The sequence below is a fragment of the Rhinopithecus bieti genome, unplaced genomic scaffold (assembly GCF_001698545.2).
Source record: "Rhinopithecus bieti isolate Rb0 unplaced genomic scaffold, ASM169854v2 scaffold_56845, whole genome shotgun sequence".
NCBI lineage: Eukaryota > Metazoa > Chordata > Mammalia > Primates > Cercopithecidae > Rhinopithecus > Rhinopithecus bieti.
In genome coordinates, this window is record NW_016823722.1 from 1,961,360 (window position 1) to 1,972,669 (window position 11,310).

Genomic DNA, 11,310 nt, shown 5'->3' on the forward strand with positions numbered 1-11,310 from the left:
TATTATATTTAAGTTTTCTTTTCAAGAGTCAACTAATGTATGTTAAATAAATAATAGTACAGGTGGCAACAGATATGGCAAAAATCCAAAGTAATAAGCAAATGACAATTGGGAAGCATTACCTGAACAATACCATTTCTATAAATAAATAAAAAATACACCATCATAACAAAGAAAGTAAATAAAATTACCATGTATTGAAATTGAAGTTTAATTAGGTGCCAGCCATTTATAAGCATTAACTCTAAGCCTCACAAAAGCCCTAAGAATTGGGAAATATTGCTATTCCCATTTTACAGACATGGAAACTAAGGCTTATATTGCTAAGTCACTGGCTCAAGCTCACATGGCTAAAGTGGCAGAGCTGGGATTCAATCCCACTCTCGCTAGATGCCAGAACCCAGGCAGATGTTACTGTGGCATTATTGGCACTTGTGTCAAGCACGGTGAGGGATTTCAGCAACACTCAGTCTGGATGATGCCACACACTCCTCCAGGCAAAGGAAACGCCCACAGGCCACTGAAAAAGAAGCCACTTCCTGTTCCTGCAAAGAGAGAACATCACCATTCTTGAGTCAAGTTCCTCACCGTCTCTGGGCTCAGCCTCTAAGCTAAACAATTTATCTTTGGAGTGACAGGTGATGACTTAGTCACCCTGGCTCTGCCCTTCTCCCGTTTCCTATAAACCAGCTGTGTTTCATGGGTGATTTAGAGCATAACCTCAGAACACATAGGCTTTTATGGAACAAGCAATAATCGGGCACTGCAGAGAAGCTGTCATGCCCCCCTCACCCATCCCCCCAACCCCATTGGCAGAGCTAACAGCTCCCAGCTGTCTCATTCAGCAGAACAGAAGCCAATTCACCTGGGAGATTATCTCCTCACTCTTAATGAGGCCAGCCCACAGCCAGTAACTGACTGTTCCAGGCCATGAAAGGCCAGCCCCTTTGCTTCAACATGAGCTAATGCTGGGGTGCAGTAGCTGCTCCCAATATATGCAATGTATATCCCCAAAGCATCAGGCTGAAGCTAGACTCCAGTTGACAAAAACCTCTGCTTCGCTCCTTCTCCCACCTTGTCCTGCTTCCTGGGTTCCCATTCCCCTGGGAGCCTTCTCTCACTAAACCACTGCCCCCAAACCCCCATCCCCAGTCCTGCTTTCAAACCCTAAACACCACCCACCATGTGCCACCATGATAGGTACTGGAGACATGTGTTAAGTAAGTAGGATTTTTGAACTCCAGGAGTTCATACTAGTGAAGGAAACAGTTACACAAACCCAATAGAATAGGGTAAGAACTATAAGAAAATGTGCATTCTTTTTATTCTTTCTCTTTATTTTAGTACTTCTGTGCACCCAGGCCTATGATAAACATTATTCTGACATTGTTCCATTTGATTCTGAGAACAAACCCATGAGGGAACCACTGCAATTAACCCTTTTCATGGACAAAAAAAAAAAAAAAAAAAAAACCCAAGAGGTCACAAAGGTTAACTAACTAGCCATTAAGGGTAGAGATGGTACTTGAACCCATTTCTCTTTACATTTCCTTGCTCTTTTACAGGGCGTCTTTCCCGCTTCTTGAGATCAGCTGTCAGCAAACCATGCTTCCTAGGCACTGCCTGTTTGTGCAAATAAAGTTTTATTAAAACACAGCCACACCCATCATTTACCTATGTCTAGGACTGCGTTCAGTCTACGAAGGCAGAGGTGAGTAGCTGACAGAGAGCCTGAAGGGCCTGCAAAACTGAAAACGTCTACTACATCTCCCTTTTTACAGCTACAGCAGTAGCCAGCTCTCCTCTACTTGATGAGTTTCTGTTCTCCTTCAGCCTCAGAAAAAGAGAAACCAGGAATTTCCTTCCCTCCAAATGGAGGTTCTCCATCAACTGCAGCCTACAGTGGAACCTGTGCTCGCTTGCCCTGAGTCTGGGAGAAACTTACTCATTCACTAAGCTCCCATGCAGCACTTGCTGGAGGACAAATTCACATTATCTGATTGGCCTGTGTTCCTCTTGCTGTTTCACCTACCAACACGTTAAAAGGAACTCTATCATTTCCTCAACAGATTATTCCTGTCGAGAACCACAAGGAAGCTTCCTCTTGAGATTTCAGTCTGGAATCCTCATTGTTCAAATATATGCCATTACCTTTTAAATCAACCCCTGAGAAGTTCCTCTTCTAGCCTTTTATTTATGGAATTTCAATGCTTGGAAATGGTGATCACCTCCTCCCAGGGTTTTCTGCCACATGGCTTTCATACTTGAGCTCTTTTCATCTTTTCCCATAAGTTAATCACTTCTTAATTATGTTTTGTTGCCCAGTCTTTGAACTGTTGTACAATCTGTTTGCACACCGGGGTGATTACAATACAATGAGTATCATGAGCGCGATTGAGAGGAAATATACCCAGTCCATCCAGGACCAAATGGCCAGCTAAGAATAGCCAACAGGCTGTTTTCTTTCTGAAGGCTCCTTCCAGTCACCAGAATTTTCTGGATGTGTTATTCATAGCTTGAACTAGCTCTGTTTTTTGGTTTTGATTTTTGGGGATTTTGGGGTTTTTTGTTGTTGTTGTTATTGAGGCAGAGTCTAACTCTGTCGCCAGGCTGGAGTGCAGTGGCACGATCTCAGCTCATTGCAACCTCCACCTCCCAGGTTCAAGTGATTCTCCTGCCTCAGCCTCCCGAGTAGCTGGGACTACAGGTGCGTGCCACCACGGCTGGCTAATTTTTTGATTTTTACTACAGACGGGGTCTCACCATGTCGGTCAGGATGGTCTTGATATTTTGACCTCGTGATCCATCCACCTTGGCCTCCCAAAGTGCTGGGATTACAGACATGAGCCACCGCATCTGGCCCTAGCTAGGCTCATTTGGTACCATAAGTCTCTGATTTTTAATGTTAACTCCTGCACCAAGTAAAACTTAGAACAACCTTTCTGCAAAGCAGTTTTATCACATGCACTAAGGATGTTTTAAAGTTTGTATCCCTCTTGACTCAAGAACCCTACCTCCGACCATCGCCTGCTAACACGGTGAAACCCCGTCTCTACTAAAAAAATAGCATGAAAAAACTAGCCGGGCGAAGGTGGCGGGCGCCCCTGTAGTTCCCAGCTACTCGGAGGCTGAGGCAGGAGAATGGGCGTAAACCCGGGAGGCGAGTTGCAGGAGGGCTAAGGATCTGGCACTGCACTCCCAGCCTGGGTGACAGAGTGAGACCTGTCCTTCTCAAAAAAAAAAAAAAAAAACAAAAAAAAAAGAAAACCGCTACCTCTAGAATGAGCTGTTAGCCTGAGAAACCTCAAGAAATAATCAGAGATGTCCATAAAACAATGTAAAATATTAGGATTTCATCATGGCATTATTTTAAATAAAGAGGGAAAAATCAATTTTATTGTAAAAGAAATGCTAACATAATTCTTTCTTTCGAAGCAATATTCTAAACGCATAAAAATGATGTGTTTGAAGAGTTTTGATAATAATCCGTAAAATATTCAGCGTAGCAATGTTAAGTAAAAAAAACTATATATGGAATAATACGCACATTTTAAACCTTTAATATTTTCTCTGTGTGCATACATTATATATTTTATGAATATATAGTAAATATATTAACTTTTAATTGTTTTATTCATTACTGTATGTCTAAAGCCTACCCAAGATTTCTTAATCTTCTTAATCATGGCACTGCTGACATTTGGGGCTGGATAATTCTTTGTCATGAGAGCTGTTCTATGCATTGTAGGATTTTTTTTTTTTTTTTTTTGAGACGGAGTCTCGCTCTGTCACCCAGGCTGGAGTGCAGTGGCCGGATCTCAGCTCACTGCAAGCTCCGCCGCCCGGGTTCACGCCATTCTCCTGCCTCAGCCTCCCAAGTAGCTGGGACTACAGGCGCCCGCCACCTCGCCCGGCTAGTTTTTTTGTATTTTTTAGTAGAGATGGGGTTTCACTGTGTTAGCCAGGATGGTCTCGATCTCCTGACCTTGTGATCCGCCTGTGTCAGCCTCCCAAAGTGCTGGGATTACAGGCTTGAGCCACCACGCCCGGCCCATTGTAGGATGTTTAACAGCATCCTGAACTCTACCTCCTAAATGCCAACAGCACCTGGCCCTAGATGTGACAACCAAAATGTCTCCAGATATTGCTAAATCCCCTCAGGGGACAAAATTTCTCCTCTGAAAACCACTGGCCTAGAACATATAATAGAGGATGAATGATATTGTTGAATAATTCAATGAATTAGAAAACATACATGAAAATTCCAGTAGTTATTTCTTGTTAATGTGATTACTTTCTTTTTAATACTTCACTGTATTTTTCCAAATTTGCCACCATAAGCATATGCAAGTCCCATTAATAATCCATTACCTATAATTCCAAAATCCACAAAGCTCATTTGACAGCAAAACATGGATTCTTCTGAGTTTACATGAAGTCTTTAATGTTCTCAGATGGTGTGACTATCCATACATTTCTCTGAAGAAGTATTAACGTATTATTTGACATTTAGTGTAAACAAAATGCATCTAAAAGCTCAAAAAATTTGGCTCACAAAATGCATCTGGCCCCTGGGTTGGGGACACAGGATTGTGGGCCTGTATTACTTTTATAATCAAGGGGATAGGGAGGTGGAAATTATAATGATACTCCCCTGCTCAACAGAGGACAATCAATTAAGAAGGTATGCCACCTAGAACATTCTCTTCAAAAACCAAATTATGGAAAAAGACCAGGTGCGATGGCACACACCTATAATCCCAGCACTTTGGGAGGCCAAGATGGGTGAATTACTTGAGGTCAGGAGTTCAAGACCAGGCTGGTCAAATGGTGAAACCCCGTTTCTACAAAAATAATAAAATTAGCTGGGCATGGTGGTGTCTGCCTGTAATCCAAGCTACTTGGGAGGCTGAGGCAGGAGAATGGTTTGAACCCTGGAGGCGGAGGTTGCAGTGTGCTGAGATTGCACCACTGCACTCCAGCCTGGGTGACAGAGCAAGACTCCGTCTCAAAAAAAAAAAAAAAAATAGGGGAAAAAATAAATTACAGTCAAGTTTAGTCATCTTATTTTATAGGAATAAGAATGAGGAAACAGATGCTCGCAGAAGTTCAGACCAGAAGTCCTGCAAGCTTATGAATGTGGATGTGGGGTGGGGATCTTGGGTCTGTGTGGTTGTTATGTCTCCCATCCGAACTACCACACACAACTGCTTTCCTGTTTTGTTGACACATAGTGCAGTGCCTCGCACAGATAGACACCAATTATGTTGGTTAGGTGAATGAATGAATGAGCACCTTCCTGCCGCAAAGTTAATTCCTTAGAAGGCTCAGATCATCTGAATTCCACCTTATAATAAAAAGGCAATCAAGCAAGTTAGGGCCACGCAGGGACTAAATAAGAGCCTGAGGCAGACAGATAAGTCTTCAGTTGCAGCACTGAAACTGTCACCGGTGATGATAAAAACAGTTGTACCATCTGTGTGATGCCTTTATCAGGTGTAGGGGGACAGGCTCTGGCACCAGACCCGCTGGGTTCCAATTCAGGTTCAGCACTTACTAGTTGCAAGTTAATTAAAGGTTCTGCACCTCAACATCCTTATTTATAAAATGGGAATAATACTAAGACTTCCATTACACGTCTATCATGACGATGAGATGAGCTGATACAGAAAAAGTACTTCTAGGAGTCTCTGGCCCATGGCAAGCACCAGTAAGTAGCCTCTCCTCTTTATCCCCAGTGCGTCTTCTTAATTGTTAATTTGGCTGCTCTCAGCCCCCATGAAGTGGCTAGCACAGAGAGGCAGGACTGCAGGATGTCAAGGCTCCATGTTCAGATGGTCTTGGGTTCACACTCCTTGCAATGACAAGCTGTGTGACAGAGCAACACTACCTCTTTGTGCCTCGGTGTCCTCACAGATACAACCTCAATAATAATACATCATTATGGAAACTTTATGAAGACTATATAAACTAATGGGTGCAAAATGTTCAGCTGTCATTTCTCAATAATAATGACTCTTTTTGTAAACATCCTCACTCTTTTTTTTTTTTTTTGAGACAGGGTCTTGCTCTGTTGCCCTGGCTGGAGTGCAGTGGTATAGTCACAGCTCACTGCAGTCTCAACTTCCTGGGCTCAAGTGATCTTCCTGCCTCAGCCTCCCGAATAGCTAAGACTACGGGCACGCACCACCATGCCTGGCTAAATTTTTTGTAGAGATAGGGGTCTCGATTTGCTGTCCAGGCTGATCTCAAACTCCTGGCCTCAAGAGATTCTCCCGCCTTGGCCTCCCAAAGTGCTGAGATTACAGGTGTGAGCCACTGTGCACGGTGAAACAGCCCCATTCTGATGATGAGAAACTGAGAAGCGAAAAGGTTAAGGATTAAGAACCTAAAGATACAGAAATCCAGCCAGCGTGTTGGCTCATGCCTATAGTCCCAGCTACTAGGGAGGTTGAGGCAGGAAGACAGCTTGAGTCAAGGACATTCAGGCAGCAGTGCGCCATGATGGCACCACTGCACTCCAGCCTGGGTGACAGAGCCAGACCCCATTTCTAAAAAAAATAAAAATAAAAAATAAAATTTTAAATAAATAAAGATACAGAATTTTCAGCTTTTCTGCAAGAATGGTGCACCCTGAAGTATGTTATGCCAAACACTGGTGGGATACAGAAGGGTATTCAGAGAGCTATCAGCAACATTATGTATTACTTTTTTTTTTTTTTTTTTTTTTTTTTTTTTTTTGAGATGGAGTCTCACTCTGTCGCCCAGACTGGAGTGCAATGGCGCGATCTCGGCTCACTGCAACCTCTGCCTTGCGGGTTCAAGCAATTCTCCTGCTTCAGCCTCCCGAGTAGCTGGGACTACAGACGCGTGCCACCACGCCCAGCTAATTTTGGTATTTTTAGTAGACACAAGGTTTCACCATGTTGGCCAGGCTGGTCTCAAACTCCTGACCTCAGGTGATCCACCCATCTCGGCCTCCCAAAGTGCTGGGATTGCAGGCGTGAGCCACTGTGCCTGGCTGTATTACTTTTAATAGTTGTGTATTTTCGTGGACACAAATATACTTAAGGGTGGAGGTTGGGGTGGGGAGAGGATGGAAAAACTACCTATTCATACTATACTTACTACCTGGGTGACAAAATAATCTGTACACCAAAACCCCATGACACACAATTTACCTATATAACAAACCTGCACATGTACCCCTGAACCTAAAATAAAAATTTTTGGCCAGGTGCGGTGGCTCAAGCCTGTAATCCCAGCACTTTGGGGGGCCGAGACGGGCAGATCACAAGGTCAGGAGATCGAGACCATCCTGGCTAACACAGTGAAACCCCGTCTCTACTAAAAAATGCAAAAAAACTAGCCGGGCGAGTTGGCAGGCACCTGTAGTCCCAGCTACTAGGGAGGCTGAGGTAGGAGAATGGCGTAAACCCGGGAGGCGGAGCTTGCAGTGAGCCTGAGATCCGGCCACCGGCACTCCAGCCTGGGCAACAGAGCCAGACTCCGTCTCAAAAAATAATAATAATAAAATAATAATAATAATAATAAATTTTTAAAAAAGCATTCTTAAAAAAAAAATGGCACGTATTTTTTTCAGAGTTTCTATCTGTGGCAAGAAAATCAGCCTCCCATTTACCACAGTGACATAAAGTTTCCTTTTTATGTCAATGTAGTCAATATCCAAATAATGGGTTCATTTAAAGAAAAATCTTAAGTCAATACTAAACAAGGCAGCAAGGGATATGGTAAAAATCATGAAGTTCATATATGAGCAGCAGCATGAGAGACACTGTGGTTGACCACATCTGGTGATTCAAATCACCCAGCAAGATGGTCAAGGGGCCCTTCAAGGGTTGCAGGCAGTGATAGTCTTGTGATTCACTCCCACGTTCTTTATAAGTGAATCTTTCCTTTCTCTGAGTACACGTTGACCTATTCCTTCATGAATTTCTTGACCACAAATTAGAACCATGTTATGAACATCTTGGTCTCCAATTTTTCATCTTTCCTAATTTCCCCCTTGATGTCATTAACTGGTATGTGTGTGTGTGTGTGTGTAAAAGACAGAGAAAGAATGGGTGAGGGAGGGAGGGAGAGATGCTTGGGAACAAAGACCATACATGCCTCCCTTGTTCACACCACCTGCTTCAATAATGGACATGTGGGAGCGGCTTAATAGTGGTCGTTTACCATGTGGTATGCATGCATGATTGTTTCTAATCCACCCAGCACTTGGCAAGGTGGATAGTATCACACTCCAGTTTTTACAAATGAGGAGGAACTTGAGGCTTACAGGGGTGAGGTGGACCCAAGTGGAAGCCGCTAATGTGGCAATATTAGAAGTTGAACCTGGGTAGCCTGAACTTAGAGCCTAGATCTAAACCCTTACTCCGTTGTCCACTTACCCACTTTAAAAGATGCCAGGGAGGAGAAGGGAGGGAAGAGGAGGAGAATGGAGGGGAGGGGAGGGGAAAGGAAGGGAGGGGAGGGAAACGGAGATGGGAGGGAGGAAAGAAGGAGGAAGGGAAGGGAAGGGAGCTGAGACATAGAGGCAACAATATTATTATTATTATTTTTTGAGACAAAGTCTTGCTCTGTCACCCAGGCTGGAGTGTAGTGGCACAATCACAGCTCACTGCAACCTCTGCCTCCTGGGTTCAAGCGATTCTCCTGCCTCAGCTTCCCAAGTAGCTGGGATTACAGGCACCCACCAGCACACCCCACTAATTTTTATATTTTTAGTAGAGATGAGGTTTCACCATGTTAGCCAGACTGGTCTTGAACTCCTGCCTTAGGTGATCCGCCCACCTCAACCTGCCAAAGTGCTGGGGTTACAGGCGTGAGCCACTGCGCCAGGCCAATAATATTATTTTTCAGCTACCTAACTAAAGTTCCATGTCTTGGGTTCTCTTTTGCACTAAGCATTGGACAGACATCATCTTTATTCCTCATCTAAAATCTCTGCTCAGAGGAAGCTTGACGTGGAGACATGGTAGAGGTTTGCTGTTCAGTCATTTGCTGTCAGGACAGAAGTCACTAAAGTCAGGCAAGCTATAGTTCCAATCTTGAATCTGCTATCTAAAAGCTGAGCAACCTTGGGCTCATTATTTGTACTGCCTACGCCTCGGTTTCCCCATCTGTAATAGGGATGATGATACCTACTCCATCAGGTCCTACAGGGATCAGATGAGATCATGTGTCCCCTGTGCCTGCTTCATAGCATGTTCTCAGTGTATGGTTGCTGTAATTATTGCTGTTGCTGTTACCATTATCCACATACCTTATAAGTCTTGGAAGCAAACTATCAACCTAGGGCCATTTTAAGACAGTAAGGAGCTTATGAGTTAAAGTTGGACTTGAACATCAGGGAGTGCAATCAGCAGAACAATGGCTCTCCAAAAATATCCACATCCTAATTCCCAAAACCTATGACTGTGTCCCCTTGCATGGCAAGAGGGAATTAAGATTGTAAACAGAATTAGCTTGACTCATCAGCTAACCTTAAAATAAGGAGTTCAGCTTCGATTATCCAAGTGGCCCAGTGTAATCTCACAGGTCCTTAAAAGTGGAAGAGGAAGACAGTCAAGTAGTCAGAAAGAAATGTGACTCTAGAAGAAAGGCGCAGAGAGAGCCAATGCTGCTGGCTTTCAGTGGAGAAGGGGACATGAGCCAAGGAATGTGGGCAGCCTCGAAGGCTGGAAAAGGCAAGGAAACAGATTCTCCTCTTGCACACCCAGAGGAACTGGCAAAACTTTGATTTTAGCTGCATGAGTTTTGTGTTGGACTTCTGACCTCTGGAACTGTAAGATAATGCATTTGTGTTGTTTTAAGTCACTTAGCGCTTAAGGGCATTTGTTACCGCAGCAACCATAGGAAACTGATACAATGAGAGACGACTGAAAAGCTGGCTTCAGATCCATAAGGAAGTCAGAGGTCTTGACAACTTGCCTCATGCAGGCAGTTTTGTCTCACTGATCTTCTAAAAACAAAAGTAGAGACAACCACTGCTTCTGCTTCTCTCCGTCCCCTGCAGTGTTGGGAGCCTGGGTGTTCACTCAGCAGATCCAGGCAAGGCTGCTGGAAGGATGTTCTCACTGGCCAGGGACAAACAAGTGATTGCATTCAGATGGGCCCCAGTCACCAGCAGGGTCCCGCAGGGAGAAGATGTTCTAGGCTGGGCAGAGGGTGCTGTCGTTTTTTTGCAAGGCCAGGAAATGGCCTTCTAGACTGGAAATTGAAGGGCTCATGGAGTGATGGCTATTTTTTCCTTCACAAGAGAGGTCTGGTTAAAACAGGAAACACCATTCGCAGCAGACAGACATCAGGGCACCATGCTTTCTCTGTTTCCTTCACAATCTAACTGGGCTCACCAAGGCCAGTTAGACACTTGGGGGCTGACACTTGGACACTGTCCATCTATGAAGGAATATTTTGTCATCTTTCAAGGGCAGCTGTTCCTCTCCCATTACCTAAAAGGAAGCATAATGTGCATACAATAAAAGCACAGATCTTAAGTGTTTAGTTCTGAGTTTTGAGAATTATATGCACTCCTGTAATTAACATCCAACCAAAACAAGTAAGGGAATGTGTCCTTTAGCCCAGAAAGCACCGTGGGCTGTTTGTTAAGCAATGCCAGGCACCACGCCCCACCCCCCAGAGGCAATGACTAACCTGCTTTTGGTTGGTATAGATTCATCTTTCCTGTAATTTCATAGAAATCGAATAATTCAGACTGTGCTCCTTCATGTGTCTTCTTCCACTCTATGTGATTTTGATACTCATTCATGCTGTTGCATGGATTGTCTGTTTCATTTTCTTACTGAATAATCATATTTCACTGTATAGATAGACCTCATTTTTAAAAAATCTATTTTGCAGCTGGATGCAGTGGCTCATGCCTGTAATCCCAGCATTTTGGGAGGCCGAGGCGGGCGCATCACCTGAGATCAGGAGTTGGAGACCAGCTTGGCCAACATGGTGAAACCCCATCTCTATTAAAATACAAAATTAGCCGGGGTGGTGGCAGGCGCCTGTAGTCCCAGCTACTCAGGAGGCTGAGGCAGGAGAATCACTTGAACCAGTGAGGCAGATGTTGCAGTGAGCCAAGAGCATGCCACTGCACTCCAGCTTGGGCGACAGAGCAAGACTCTGTCTCAAAAAATAAAATAAAATAAAATAATAAAAAATAAAAAATCTATTTTGCTATTAACACCATTTGGGTTGTTTCTGGTTTGTGGCTATTATGAATAAAGTTGCTATGCATATTCATGTATAAGTCTTTGTGTAGACACAGGTTTTCATTTC